Genomic DNA, 14652 nt, shown 5'->3' on the forward strand with positions numbered 1-14652 from the left:
AAATCCAGATTTGGATCGTTCCCAATTTGAAAATCTCCTTAATTGCGTGACTGTCGACAAAAAAAAAAACAAATTAATCCACCTAGTGGTGATAGTGCCTTTCTCGTCGATGTTCTCACGATCTTTCCGTCGACGTAAGTCAAAGTGTTCCTGGATCCTGATATTTTTTTAAGAAAAGCAAGCATTTATCAAAGCCATCATTGAATTGACTTAAAACTTATTGATGGCACACAGTCCGACGTTATGTTCAACGTATAAGACCAAGCCCACTCATGGGCTCAATCAAGCGTTTTAACGGTAAGTAGAGTCCCGAACAAAGAAGCGAACCGCACCGGTCGCTGCTAAGTAGGGCTCGAAAGCGAAAAGTTTACGTATGGTTCGTAGCAGGGCTTAGAATATAGAGACACGCAAAGTACGGTCTCTATCCGTAGGCTCGTGCGCTCTCTCGCGTTTAGCTCTCTGGGTAGCGTAAAGAGGAGATGAAAGAACATGAGTATGGATTTGTTGCCCGGTATATAGTTTCTAGAGAATGATTTTCTTGTTTTGTATAGGTAGAAATTTATTTTAGTTTGCATCAAATATTCAAAATTTTTATTTTTACTTGCTTTGAAATTTTCAACCAAATAATATCATAGATCGTTACACGAATAACACAATAAATTGTCTGACATACAATTGTGATAGAGTGACAATACAAACGCAGAAAAATAATAGGTTTAAATTGACAAGCTTTGCTTAAGTATGTTTTGAATAAAGTTTTCCCTTCTTCGCCAATTTTAGGATCATGCATATCGAAAATGTATTGATTTTCTCTTAAAATAGTTACGATTGTTCATAGTCGCACTTTTAGTTTTTGATTCGGCCGATCGTTTCGAAACTTATATTTGAAATGTATAGTGATTCCGTGAGTTTTGCTTTTTTAACACGTACATGCTTGAGCCGGGGTTTCTACGCTGCAAGTAAAGTTTGGTTTCGCACATTTAGAAAAATGTCCAAATAAATAACTCGCGAAGTTCGTTCCGACAAGTTCCAAAATTATCGTCATCCGTCGCAGATTCCGGTAAGAAGATGTGCGTATTTTCTAACCCGAAAAGATACCATTTGACGGTAATAAGTGACCACAAGGTTTTCTTTCTCCACTTTCCGGGCGGAGATCCCCCGTTTTTAAAGAGCTGTGCCTCGCGTTTCGTTTTGTCGTGTATATTTCGAAAATGGCAAAGGAGTTTTGGTTTGATTGCTTTTTTAAAAAAAAGTGGTCGTCGGTGGGTGGTTTATTAAATATGAATTTGAAAATATAAATTAAATAAACGAGACATTAGGAAGAAAGTGTGCGAAATGAGTAACTTCACCCTTGTAGAAACAATAGGGGAAAGCAGAAAAAAATCTGCGACAACCCCATGTGAATAACACCGATCATACAGAATAGGAGGTTCGACATTATTTAGATCTATAAAAACAACCCAACAATAGGGAGATTTTTCCAATATTACACACTTTTTATTCATAGCTCTATTATACACATTCTTATATATTTAAAACATATTCATCAACATGTAATCTGGATCGTTTGGTATACGCATCCTTCCTCCCCTGTAAATTCGAGATGTACCTTGCCGAAAGGAAATATTCTGTACTCCAAGTATTTCGAAGAACACTTTGCGCGTAAATATATCGCAATAGACCTGACCGCTTTGATGTATGTGTCCTGATATGCTGCAAGCATCAATATTGACAAGAAAAGTACCGTAATCCGGGGTATCATTGATCAGCGGAGTAACATTGATCGGCTTGACCCACCTCATGAAATGTTCAAACAAGCATTTTACATTGAATCAGTTTCTGCTATGGAATGGTATATAGTAATCTGCTATCATTTAGCTATTAAATGACATGCAATTTATGAAAATTGAATTTCATAAACATTGAATTAAATCGATTTTTCCGTAACTGTGTTTCGTAGCGGAATGAGATACATTGTCAAACATTCATGCTTGGCGTGAATACTAGATACAATATGAAGTTCGAAATCACTGTATTACTTCAATATGATATCCTAGAGTTGGATTTAATAAACGAAACTTTTATGAAAATGCTATTTTTCAGTAAAATATACCGTCAAGGCACCATTCACCGTGGATCTAAGAGGATTCGGGGTGAATAAGGGCTGTTTTTTGACACCAGTCTTATAAACATTGTTGGTACCGCTTTTAATTGCCTTCATTATAGGTTAAAATTAAAGCAATATCCACAGAAGTAGAAAATTTTTCACAAAATTTGGTGATATAGTACAATTAGTAAAGGGTAATAAGGTCGCCTAATTCCGTGGTAGGTCACCATTCACCGTGGTAGTAGGGACCCATTCACCGTGTATGAGAAATTTTATTCTACTTTGTTTAAAAATGATCAAAACAACCCAGCCAAAAGAATTTTCTTCGTTTAAATTCATTTCAAGTAATTACTTGCAAGATTTTATTAGAAAAACGAATGATCAAATTTTTGATTTTTTCTAGATATATGGGACAATATGGGGCACGGTGAATGGAGACCATTGATTTTTAGGGTACCCATTTACCGGGCCTTTTTGTTTCAATTAAAAAGTACGAGTAATCGTACTTTCTTGTTAAACTTACTTCGGTAATACAAAATACATACCTGATATGTGAATTTAATTGCTTCTTGGTGGAATAAAAACGTTACTATATTTAGTTTATCGCTTAAATCACCATAGCGCAGTTTTCGTTTTTTCACTATGAATGCAGTGAACGAGCAGAAACCCGCTTAATGTAAACACATTTTAGTGTCAAAATGATACTTTTAAATGTTTCTAATGAGCGTTTTGACATGGTAACAATACATTAGTGTTGTATTGGTGAAACTGAAGGAAAATTGTCATATCATTCAATCATAATATGGAAATAATGAAAAAATATTCGTAGGCACACGGTGAATGGAGCCCCCACGGTGAATGGCGCCTTGACGGTACGATTTATTCAAAGTCGGCTATTAATTTCTTAAGCCATTGCCTACCTTTAGGCGTTATTCGTGGTTTAGAGGATTTTAATCCCGAAATAACTTAAAAAGTACATAATGTGTAAGAATTTGGACAACATATTCGAAATCAGAGACCCCGAATTTAGTAAGTAAGGGTATTTTCAACACAAATGAACATTGATCACTGACATGATCAATGTTACCCCAAATCAACACAATCAAAAATTAAATTAAAAAACTTATTTAAACATGTTTTAAAGTTTTACAATACTTTTTCGAGTAGCTTAACATATACTCAGAGGGCCAGTACTTATTTTAAAAATATAAAACATGTAACGTTTGCTTTAACAAGAAAATTATTCAAGAAAGATAGAAAATTCTGATCAATGTTACCCCGGATTACGGTAACACGATTGCTTTCCAGGGTGATTCCGCGTACTTGCTGCGTATGTATAAGATTAGATTTGAGTAGTTATGATTTTTCAATGATGCTTTGACTGTACCTAACTCAATTCAGATATCATAAAAACACTAGTTATTTTTTTTTTGTAAAAACAAACTTTAATCATACCGATAAAAATCTAAAAAACTGAAGTCGAGCTGCCAAGTTTCATCAATTAAAATGGGCGGTGTGCAGGACTGCCATATTGTAGGTTACTCGTTATAGAAAAAGCAAGTGTTGGATGTTAAAATACAACAAATGTTGTATGAAGTGCCAAAAAAGAGAGTGGGCTCATTATGTACTTTCACAAATACGCAGTCTACTTCAAGCGCATAGAATCTGCTTCCAACAAAATATTCATATACCAGTATATAAAATATCGCAATATATATTAAGGACAAGGTATTGGGAGTACATTGCTCAAAATTTCTAGGGCACCGTTTTTAAGAACCGTTGAACGGATTTGGATGAAAATGCGTCACGCTAATTGTTCAGTGGTTGTCAATAGCGTGATGCATTTTAATCCAAATCCGTTCAACGGTTCTTAAAAACGGTGCCCTAGAAATTTTGAGCAATGTACTACCAATACCTTGTCCTTAAGGGGATTCACTAAACAGTTTAAATGGCTGCGTAAGCAATGATTTCCTGTTATTTGAAATGTTTCATGAAATTGCGAATGAAATAATCAAAGATTGCCTTGGGGATCGCGACGTTTAATCAGAATAAACTTCAATAGAGTAAGGTGGGGCAAAAGTTCGACCCTAGTTGAAAATTCAATTTTTTTTGAAAAATTCGAAGCAAATAAAAATAAATGAATACCATGTGGTGATTCTACCATCCATGAGCTAAAATTTTGCTGAACAAAGCTACGCCAAATGTCTTTTCAATTTTGAGTTACAACACCTTTTGTATGTGTGCGTCTTTTTCGAACTCTTGCCCCACCACTGGGGCAAAAGTTCGAATCTAGTGTTTGTGGGATTTCGCTAACCGTAGCACACTATTTCGACACTTTGGTAATAGGAATACATGAAACTAATTAATATTTCAGGTTGGAACTGGAATACACTTTAAAGTTCGATCTAGATTTTACCCAAATCAGGGTTAAATTTACTACACCAAAAATTAGTAGTTTTCCGTCAAATTTAGATAAAACAACAATTTTTTCAACTTTGATCGCATTTTCTCACTAATTCCATCATTTATAGAGATAATATGTATTTTTTACATAATTTTAGGTTTTTACCTGAAGTTGCCACATGACTCGAACTTTTACCCCACAATTCGAACTTTTGCCCCACTATGGGTAAAATATGATTTCCAAATATTTTTTGCAAAAAGTTATACATGCTATAGCATCTTTGAACCACAAAAACTACACCACAATTAGTGAGATCTTTCCAATTTTTTTTTATTTATTTATCTACTAATACACATTTGTTATGTAACTACATATAAGTTGAAAATTCGCTATTTTCAATATCCTTTCATCTATTGGAAGCTGCTTCAGTTCTGGGCTCTTTCTAAGTTGATGAAGGGATTTATAAATGCTTGCAAGGACTTGGCCAGGTGTGTGGAGCTGAGTGGGTCTATGGCATTGTAGATAGTAGCGACATCAGCAATGTTAATGGATATATTCAACTTTGCAACTCCATCCAAGATTTGTGCAAGTATTCATGCTATGCTATGCTATGCTATGCTATGCTAAAGTTATACATGCTATAGCATCTTCAAAATATACCTAGTTACGCCCCAACATAAAAGACCGAGTTCAATTTCGTTACAATTCCAATCCACGCGTTGGAAGGACCATCGCAAATTACATTTTTTTGATCAAAAATCAACATTCTGTCATAACTTTTCGATACATTGAACAATTTCCATAATTTTTGGAGTGAAAGACTCTTTTTCAAAAAGGTTTCGAACAACCTTGACACCCGAAAGAAATAATTTGATTTGCGCTCAAAAACTTCAAAAGAAACTCTTGCCCCACTCGAACTTTTGCCCCACTTTACTCTAAGCAATTTACCCAGTTAAGTGAATCCCCCTATTAAGATTTCCGATTGATGCTTTGTAACTAAAAGGTTGTGACTGAGTATAGAATTAGCTAACGTTAAAATACACGTTTATGAAAAAAGGTTGCGCAAACTTATCGCAGACTGTTAGAAGACAGCTTCTACTATGACCAGGATTCAAGAATGTTGACCTACGCGAAGTTGTAAAGGAGACAACTACGTAATAAATGTGTTGGAAATGCAAGGGATGTAATTATTCAATAAACCTAATTATTAAAAAATATGCTCAAAATCTCAAATTCAGATAAATTTCTTGCGAGAAAGGCAACGTGGATATCGAAGAGATGGATATTATTTTAGACAAAAAGTCAATTATTGTTTTTACATTATTGAGAAAATTATATCTTGAAACGCACCAAAACTGGTACAAATCTCCAAGGGAATTATTTATTTGAGTTCAATTTTTACTAACAGTTTTAGTCTTATCCAAAACCCCTTCTTTCAAAATATGAGCACAGATTATTATACTGAATAAGATTTGCAATAACACCATAGAAATAAACAAAATATTGCGATGATTTACGGAAGTGCAAAAAACCGATGGTACGGATAGAATAGAGACCACCGGTGCGGAAAGGCGACCGATCATTATTTTACTCACATGGAAACGAACGACCGGTGCGAAAATGGGTGGATAACGAAATTAAAAATCGTTAACGACATGCTGTTGCGTGTGTAGTGTTAAGCCCACGAGTGGGCTTGGTCTAAGCAGAGCTGAATAATATCAGACTTCTCAGTTGACTGCTTGAGCACCTTTACTAACACTAACAAGCTAATATATAAGTGTTTACACAATCACAGATCACTTTGCGGTATCCGACAAAGTTTTTTCTGCACATTTTAGGCATTTTATTTTATTGACCGTTGAAAACAAGATAGGTAGTAAGTATAGTGAAACGTCTGTTTGTATGTGGGTTTAATCGCTTGAATTGATTTTATTTACTATCATAGTTCCGGCAAAGTACCAAACGGTGATTGTGCAACCCTACCGGCAGACTCTAATGTGGTATGAGCCTATTTTATAGTTAACCGTTCCTCAGGTTATTAAAAAAGCCGTGATGTAATGTATCGCACATTTGATTACTTTCGATGCGGTACCGGAACAGGTTCTGGAGCACTACCGGGTCTCCCAAATATAGTCTGAGACTATTTCATTGCTAACGTGCATTAGGTAACCTAAAAAAACACGATTAGCTTTATCTCGTATATGGGTTGTAACATGATGATGTTCAGGTTTTCGGATTATACAAGAAATAAAGGCGACCGATCAGCGGACGGTTCAAACCCAGACTGACTATAACGAATGATCGTTCGGAAGCTCTTTATTGTGCTGAGCCTCACTATAATGTTCGTTACAGGGTATAGATCACTTTTACATTTGACCACTTCCATAGTGGGATACCCACTAAAAAAAAAAAAAAAAAAAATAGTGGGATACCCAGTACTGGTTTCGGGACACTACCGGTTGTCTAAAACACGATCTGAGGCTATGTTCTTACAAATCGATAATTGTGTTATCAAAAAAGCTGCTATTGCATGTACTGTCAAACCCTGCGTATTCATCACTCTTCAATACGACATTTTTTAATTCGGCAACGTCACAGTGGCATACACTGTAAATACGAATCATCCGATGTTGTGCTGTTACTCACACCCGCAGCGGCTCCTCGTACAGCTGCTACTTCCGGAAGTTCATATTTGGAGCTTTCCGACACCTGATCCGGTTTGTGATCAACAGCAGTGAACTTTGGAAGCCAACAATCGTAAAAGGAACATGCTATCAATTCGTACCACCACAATATCTGTAGGATTTGTGTTCAAAAACAAATCCTATAATCTAAACAAAACAAAAATAGAGTTAGTTTATCGAATTAATAATTTACCCAGGTAATTTGACAGCAATCATTGTCGAATTAGCGTGGTTTTATGGTACCACACGCATGGGTTTGGTTCAATTTCACAGTTTACCACTTTCGGTTCACATTTTACCACTTACCGATTGTCCCTGATGTGGTCTTAGACTAGTTTCATGCAAATTGTTAATAAGTTTTCCTGAAAAGTCGCAAATTGATGTAATGCATGCATGGGTTTGGTTCATATGTGCATTTCGCCAGTTACGGCGAGGCACTCGAAACTGGTTCCGGAACACTACCGGTAAATGTGGCCTGAGACTATTTTCTTGCTGACCGTTCTTCGCGTTATCGAAAAAGCCGCTATTTAATGTACTGCGGGTATACGAATGGTTCCGTTCTACATTTGACCACTTCCTTCGGGGCATCTGGAACCGGTTTCGGCACACTATTGGTTTTCCAAAGTATGGTCTGTGATTTTTTTCTTGTTAATCGTTCATCAGGTTACCTAAAAATAAATGACTTTTTATGTGTCAAATTCATGGGTTTGGTTCTCCTTTACATTTGACCACTTCCAATGGGGCAACCGTAATCGGTTGCGGAACACTATCAGTTGTCCGTGATTTGATATGTCGCATGCATGGGTTTGGTTAACTTTTATACTTGGCCACCTCCGGCGGGACATCTGGAACCGGTTCCAGAACACTACCGGTTCCGATATGGTCTGAGAATGCTTTCCTGCTTACTGTTCATCAGGTTATCGAAAAAGCCGCGGTTGGATATGTCGCATACATGATTTTAGATCAATTTTATATTTGCCACTTCCGGCGGCACACCCGGATATAATAAAATCGCCTAGGTGATTTTTTATATTCTTGTACCGACTTTTTGAACCCTCTAAGCAGAATACCCTCTTCGAATGAGTGTAATCAGTTTCGTACCTTTTAATTCTGCCCTATGTTGCTTATCCTTTGTCAAAGGATAAGCAACATAGGGCGGAATTAAAAGGTACGAAACTGATTACACTCATTCGAAGATTTTTTATAGTTTTGCGCTCTTCAGTACACATAAAAGGCGGCATGGGAGAGTTTTTTTGTATTTTCATTTATGATTAATTTTTATTAACGTGTATTTTAATTTAAAGCGAATTCTACACTTGGTTTTTTTAGTAAAAGGCGTCAAGTAAATGAAACTTAGGTGATGCGAGGGGTTCAACGCCCTAAAAACACTCCCTTGGGTACGAGCCTGGCGCCCTCATATATGTGAGTAAAAATTGCCTTCTAATTGTTTTTCTCAAATACTTGTATGAAAAATCTTCATTGCGGTACTGTAATATTTTCTCGCTTGTGATTTTAGATTTTTTCGTACTTACAAATTTCAACGGAATTGACTTTATGCATATTCTCAATTTTTGCGCCTATACACGAGTTAGAAAAGTTTCATTTATGATTTTGGAATTACACCTCTTTAAGTCCAACTGAAAAGAAATCTTGCAACTCCCAGTATGAGCGCCCTCGCAAATATAAGACGAACAACATATGTTTTTGTTTCATGTTTGTGCTTCTTTACATGTTCGAAAAAAATTTCTCAGTGAAATTGGGAATTGTTTCCGCCCTACTGGTTATAAGAAAATCGCATTGCTGATTTTTTTTCGATATGTTTGCGCACGAACCTGAACGTGCACTTAGATGCGGCATTTTCGTAGAGATTTTTCTCAAAACAAAAGAGCGAAGGGACGCCTACTATTATGGAACTTAGTAATGGAAAGGGTTTAACCCTCAAAACCCCTCTCGTGGGTACGAGCTGGGCTAAGGGAAAACTTGTTTGTAGGGAATCTTATTTATTTTCGGCAGTTTTGTTCTTTTCGTCATGGGCAGTTTTTGAAACATGTTGAACGTTGGCCTCAATTTTTTCCCAACCAAGCTAAATTAAATGACCAAGTTTCAGACAGGCTGGCGGACAGACACATCATGACGAGGAGAACAGACCTGCCGATAATACTCAAATTATATAAGAAAACATATTTTTTCAATTGTTTTGCTTTCGCATACTTGTATGCGAATGATTCTCTTTTGTTCACCCTTTTTTGAAAAACTCCTATGTGATTTACAACCTTACAAATTCCAGCCAAAATATAATGTGAGTATTCTAACTTTTGCGCCTATAAACGTTTAGACAATGTCATAATTGGATTGTACTCTGGATTTATATCTAAATCGCCTATATGGTAATTTCCAAGTTTTTGCGCCCCTATATACATATGTTAAAATCACGGTGATATTGGATGCTTATCTTCTGCTGGTCCAAATATAACCCTCACGAATTTACAAAATTGCCCTTGTTAATGATCCAAACTTTAGCGCCTCGCCCCCGAAGGTGAAAAAAAACTATGTTATAGAATGGAGAAATAGAAAAAAAAATTCCTCGTCTCTAGAAATTAAGTACCTCTTTATTTTTTTTCGATTTTGTTGCGCCCACAAAAGAAAAACCTCCTGCCTGATATTTATTTTTTTTGTTTGCCCTCCAATTCCAAATCAGCATTAGGATTTGGGAAGGGCGGGAAAGCCTCCTATATTATCTTTAGTGATTGCTAATATTATTTTTCACGAAATTACCTGTGGCATTTTTTCAAAATGTTGCACTTGCTCAATTTGAAAGAATAATCACATTTTTCAAACTAGGGAATTATTGTTCCGCTCTCCTTAAGATAATGTTATTACCTATATCATTTACCTAATTTTTCTGCGCTCTCACAACCGTAGTTTAATAATTTATGCATATATTACAGTTTTTCTGCCTGCATACGTAGTGGAAATTTCTGCTTCTATGTATTAGAAACCGTTAACGATTTTTTGTGACCTTATATATTTGAATAAAAGAGTAAATTACCTTTGTAAGTTTTCCATTTTTGCGTCCTTACACGTGTAAAAAAAATTGTATTATTGGGGCTTCTTTAAGGGATTTCTTCATAAATCTATACACATTAAATAAATATTTTAGAGATTTCTCCAAAAAAAATATTCAAGCATTATCCCCTAAGTTTATCAAAATTTTATTTGGAAAATTTCCCCAAGGATTTCTTTAATTTCTCCTATCTCCAGGAATTCCTCCAGTGATTTCTTTAAAAAATCGTCCAGAGAATTTTGAAGAAACTCTGCCATGAATGCCTTCGAAGATTGGATTGAGAAATCCTTCAGGAATTCTTAGTTCCCTTCAGAATTTTCTCCGAAGTATGCTTGGGATTACCTAAATAAATTCAGGAACTTTTTAAAAAAACCTTTCCTGGATTTCTTTCAATATTGCTCCATGGATTTCTTTAGAAAATCCTCTAGGAATCCCGTATTTTAGAACATTTTGCGTTTATAAAATGCACAAAATCCCTACCTTTTCGCCTTTCTGTGCACTTGCCTGCATGGATTCCCTCTTCAATTCTTTTAGATTTTTTTAACATTTTTTTAATTTTTATTTATGTGTATTTTAACTTAAGCTAATTCTAAACTCAATTCTTTTAGATAGATTTCTATGGGTTCCTTTTGAAATTCCACCAAAAATAGATTAAGAAAGCTTTCTTGGGATTCGTTTAAAACATTCATCGGATATCTCTCCAGTGATTTCTTTAGAATTTTCCAGAGAGATTTCTTTCTAAAAAAGATATTTCAAGAAAAAAAACTTCTGTTGGTTTCTTAAAAAAAATCCAAATAGTCCTTCAGAAATTCCTTCATGTATTTTTTCAGGAGTTTCACTAGAGATTTGTTTAGGAATTGTTCTAGGAATTCCATTGAAGATCCCCACATGAAAGTGTCCAGAAATTCCTCCGAAGATTCCTTCAGAATACCAGAAATTTATCTGTTACTTCCTCTAAGAATAACTAAGGATAAAGATAAGGATCTAACTCCAATAATTTCTCCAAAGATTTATTTAAAAAAAAACTTCATAAATATTTCCTAGGAGTTCCTACGGAAATTCCTTTAGAAATATATCAAAAACTTTACCTGGGAATCTTTGCAGCCGCTTATCTATGCGTTTCTCCTGGTATTCAGGTATTTTTAAGGAATTCGACAGACACAGACACAGATTTCTCAAAGAACACTTTCTGAAAATCCTTTTAGAATTTTACTTAAGGATTTCTATAGGAGTTTTCCTGTCAATTCCGCAATATTTTTCCAGGAATTTCACCAAGAATTTATCGAGAAGTTTCTCCAGGAAGTTCTTAAGAAATTTCCCACAGGATTTCTCCAAGAATTTCCCTAGGCTTCATTCGGATATTCCCCAAGATGTTCATTCAAAAGTACTTCAAAAATCCTTACACCCAAATGTAAAGGTTCGCTGAAGTAGACTAATATGTTCATACAATAAAAGGTTCATGCTTACACTTCTGAGGAGAATCCACCTCTCGATTACTGAACTCTTGAGGTTTTTTTTTTCATAAATTCCTGAGGGGATTCCTTCTGGAATTCCTTCGACGAGATATTTTTATCTCCAGAGACTTCTTCAGATTTTCAGGGATTTCCTATGAAACTTCATCAAGTGATTTCCTAAAGTTCTTTCAAGTAGTTTTACAGAAATTCTTCTGAAAATTTCTATTGTGATTGCTTTGGAAATTCTTCACAGGGAATAGTTTGAAAAATTCCTTAAGTGATTTCTGCAGAAATTCGAACAAGGTTTTTTTTTAGAAATTGCTCTTGCGATTCCATCAGATATCACCTGGGAGGTCCTTAGAGATCCCTACAGAACCTGTCCAGATATTCATCCAAGAATTTTTCTAAAGTTTTTTGTTAGAAATTGCACAAACAATACTGAAGAACTCTTAAAGGAATCCCTGAAGGAATTTCTGAGAAAAAAGAAGGATTGTCTCACGAAACCAGTAAAAAAACTCTTGGAGATACCTTTGTCATTAAAAGAAAATGATTTTTAGAAGGAATCTTTGAAATAATACCTGAAAGAGTTGTAGAGCCTAAGTAACATTTTAACATGCTCTGTAAGAGATTTTCGTAACAAATTTTTAAAACTACCAATAAAACTGATTCATATATCAACAACTCGTGATCACCTCTTTAAGGACATCTTCCGGCTAAATGCAAACCGTATTAGGCTTAGCAAAAAAACTTTTTTAAAACTGTGCTGAAAAATTTTTCATTCTCAATGATGACTATATGCATATGATTTTTGTTTTCCAAACAAATAATAAACAGCTTATCATTATTTTTTTTCAATTCTGACAGAAACCAAAGGTGCGGCGAAATTTTTTCATGGAAAGTTCAGGAGGAAATATCATTCGCAAGTAGAAAGCGATAAGTTCAGAATAATATGCACATTCAATTCTACCGTGAATATTGGGACTGTACCAGAACAAAATTAATGCGCCTCGAAAACGGTGAATATTATCATCATGAAATAATTATATTTCATTCATGTTCACTAATTCTTCAAAATGGCAATAATCTTTAATTGGTAAAAATGAACAATTCTTGAGGAGTAACAAAATGAGTTTCCAGAAGAATTATTGAAGGAAACTGTGGTGGAATTCTTCGGATTTTTTTTTGAGGAATTCCTTGAGGAATTTCCAGAGTTGCTACTACAAAAAATTCTGGAGAAATTCCACAAATAAACCTTTGTCTCTTGGTTTTTTAAACCAATTGTGTGAGTAATATTCAAAGGGATTTTCATGACCTTCCGGAAAAAATCCCAAGAAAATAGCTTGAGGTTTTATTACATAACTTGCAGTAGGAAAGTTTAAAAAAAAACCGGAATTAAGAAAAAAAAAATCTGAAAAATTCCTCAAAGGCTTGCAGTAGGAAGCCCTCAGGTAGTTGCTGCTGTAAATTGTCTAAACGTTACCGGAGGAATTCCAAGAGATTTTCGGATGACTTCCTGAAGAAATTTTGGGAGGAATTTCTAAAAAAACTGTCGGAGAAGCTCCAAAGAAAATTGTCAGAGGCATTTCTGAAGAAACTGTGGAGGAAAATATTGAAAGGGAATACCGTGGAACTTTCAAAAGAATTGTTGAAATGTGATGCATAAGTCATAACTAAACATCACGAATAAATTGTTAAAGAAATAGTTGTAGAAATTCTTTAATATATTTTTAAGATATTGCCGGATTTAAAATAATGTTTGAGCATTTGAAAAAGTAATTGCATGAAGGAATTCCGTGAGAATTTCAGAAAAAAAATGATAAACAAACTCTTGTAGAAATTTTATTGGGTATTCCTCTAGGATTTGCAGAAAAAAAAATCTATAGAAATTGCAGTAAATAATTTCCTGTGATTTCTTGAAGAAGCTGTCGAAAACAAATCTTAAGGAATTATCAAAGGAGATCCTGAAAAGTTCTACTATTAATTGCTGAAAAAAATCACAAAGAAATTGCGGACTTTTGAAGAAATGTTCGGAAAATTTCCGAAGAAATTGTGGAAGACATTGCTGAAGCACTTACCGAAGAAATAACTAAAGTAATCGCCGAAAGAGTTTCAAAAAAAAACTCCAGAAGAACATACAGGAGTTAATAATAAGGGAAATAAAAAAAAAACTATGAGAATTATCAGAGAAATTTCTAAAAAATATCACTGGAGGAATTCTTCAATGAAAATTTCTTTGACTTTCTTGAGCAAAGAGTAATAGATCGACATTCCATACTAAAAATATAACAGATGGCTCTTTTTTGTGTGGTAGTAAAATCAAAATTTTCTCGGTGAAGAAACTGTTTCGGAACATGAAGTAAACACAAAAAGTTGCCTTTTCAAACCATTCTTAATTTCTATTTACTGACTTTTAACAAAACTATCCCGTTTTCTAGCAATAAACGTTTTACGCGATTTTTCCATACGATTTGACAGTTCTTGACTAAAATGCTTCCGTGAGCTTGAGGTGAGAATTTGAGAATGTTGACAACCGAGTGTAGCACACACGATGCATTGAATACAAGTGATGGTGTCGCCACCGGGCTGTCAGCGCTGAAAACTAGATGCTACAAAAGTTCTTGTAGGCAATTTTCACTGCTGGCGCCAACTGAGAGCAATAAAAATGTAAACAGCAATCATTCTATTGAGCCCTGTCCATAAACTACATAGACTCATTTTTCCTGATCTCAGTATCCCCTCTCTCCCCTCTCGTAGACTTTTGTCCATACAACATTTGCTGCTACACAAATCGTCCAGATAATACCTGCACAGATAAAAATAATGAGATTTACACGCATGTTTACACGTCATGTAAACTTCATTTTAGTCATGTAAACTTACTGTTATGATTATTTACATGATATATCATGTAAATTTGCGTTACATGTCATGTAAACACT

This window comes from Aedes albopictus, chromosome 1, assembly GCF_035046485.1.
Source record: "Aedes albopictus strain Foshan chromosome 1, AalbF5, whole genome shotgun sequence".
Lineage (NCBI taxonomy): Eukaryota > Metazoa > Arthropoda > Insecta > Diptera > Culicidae > Aedes > Aedes albopictus.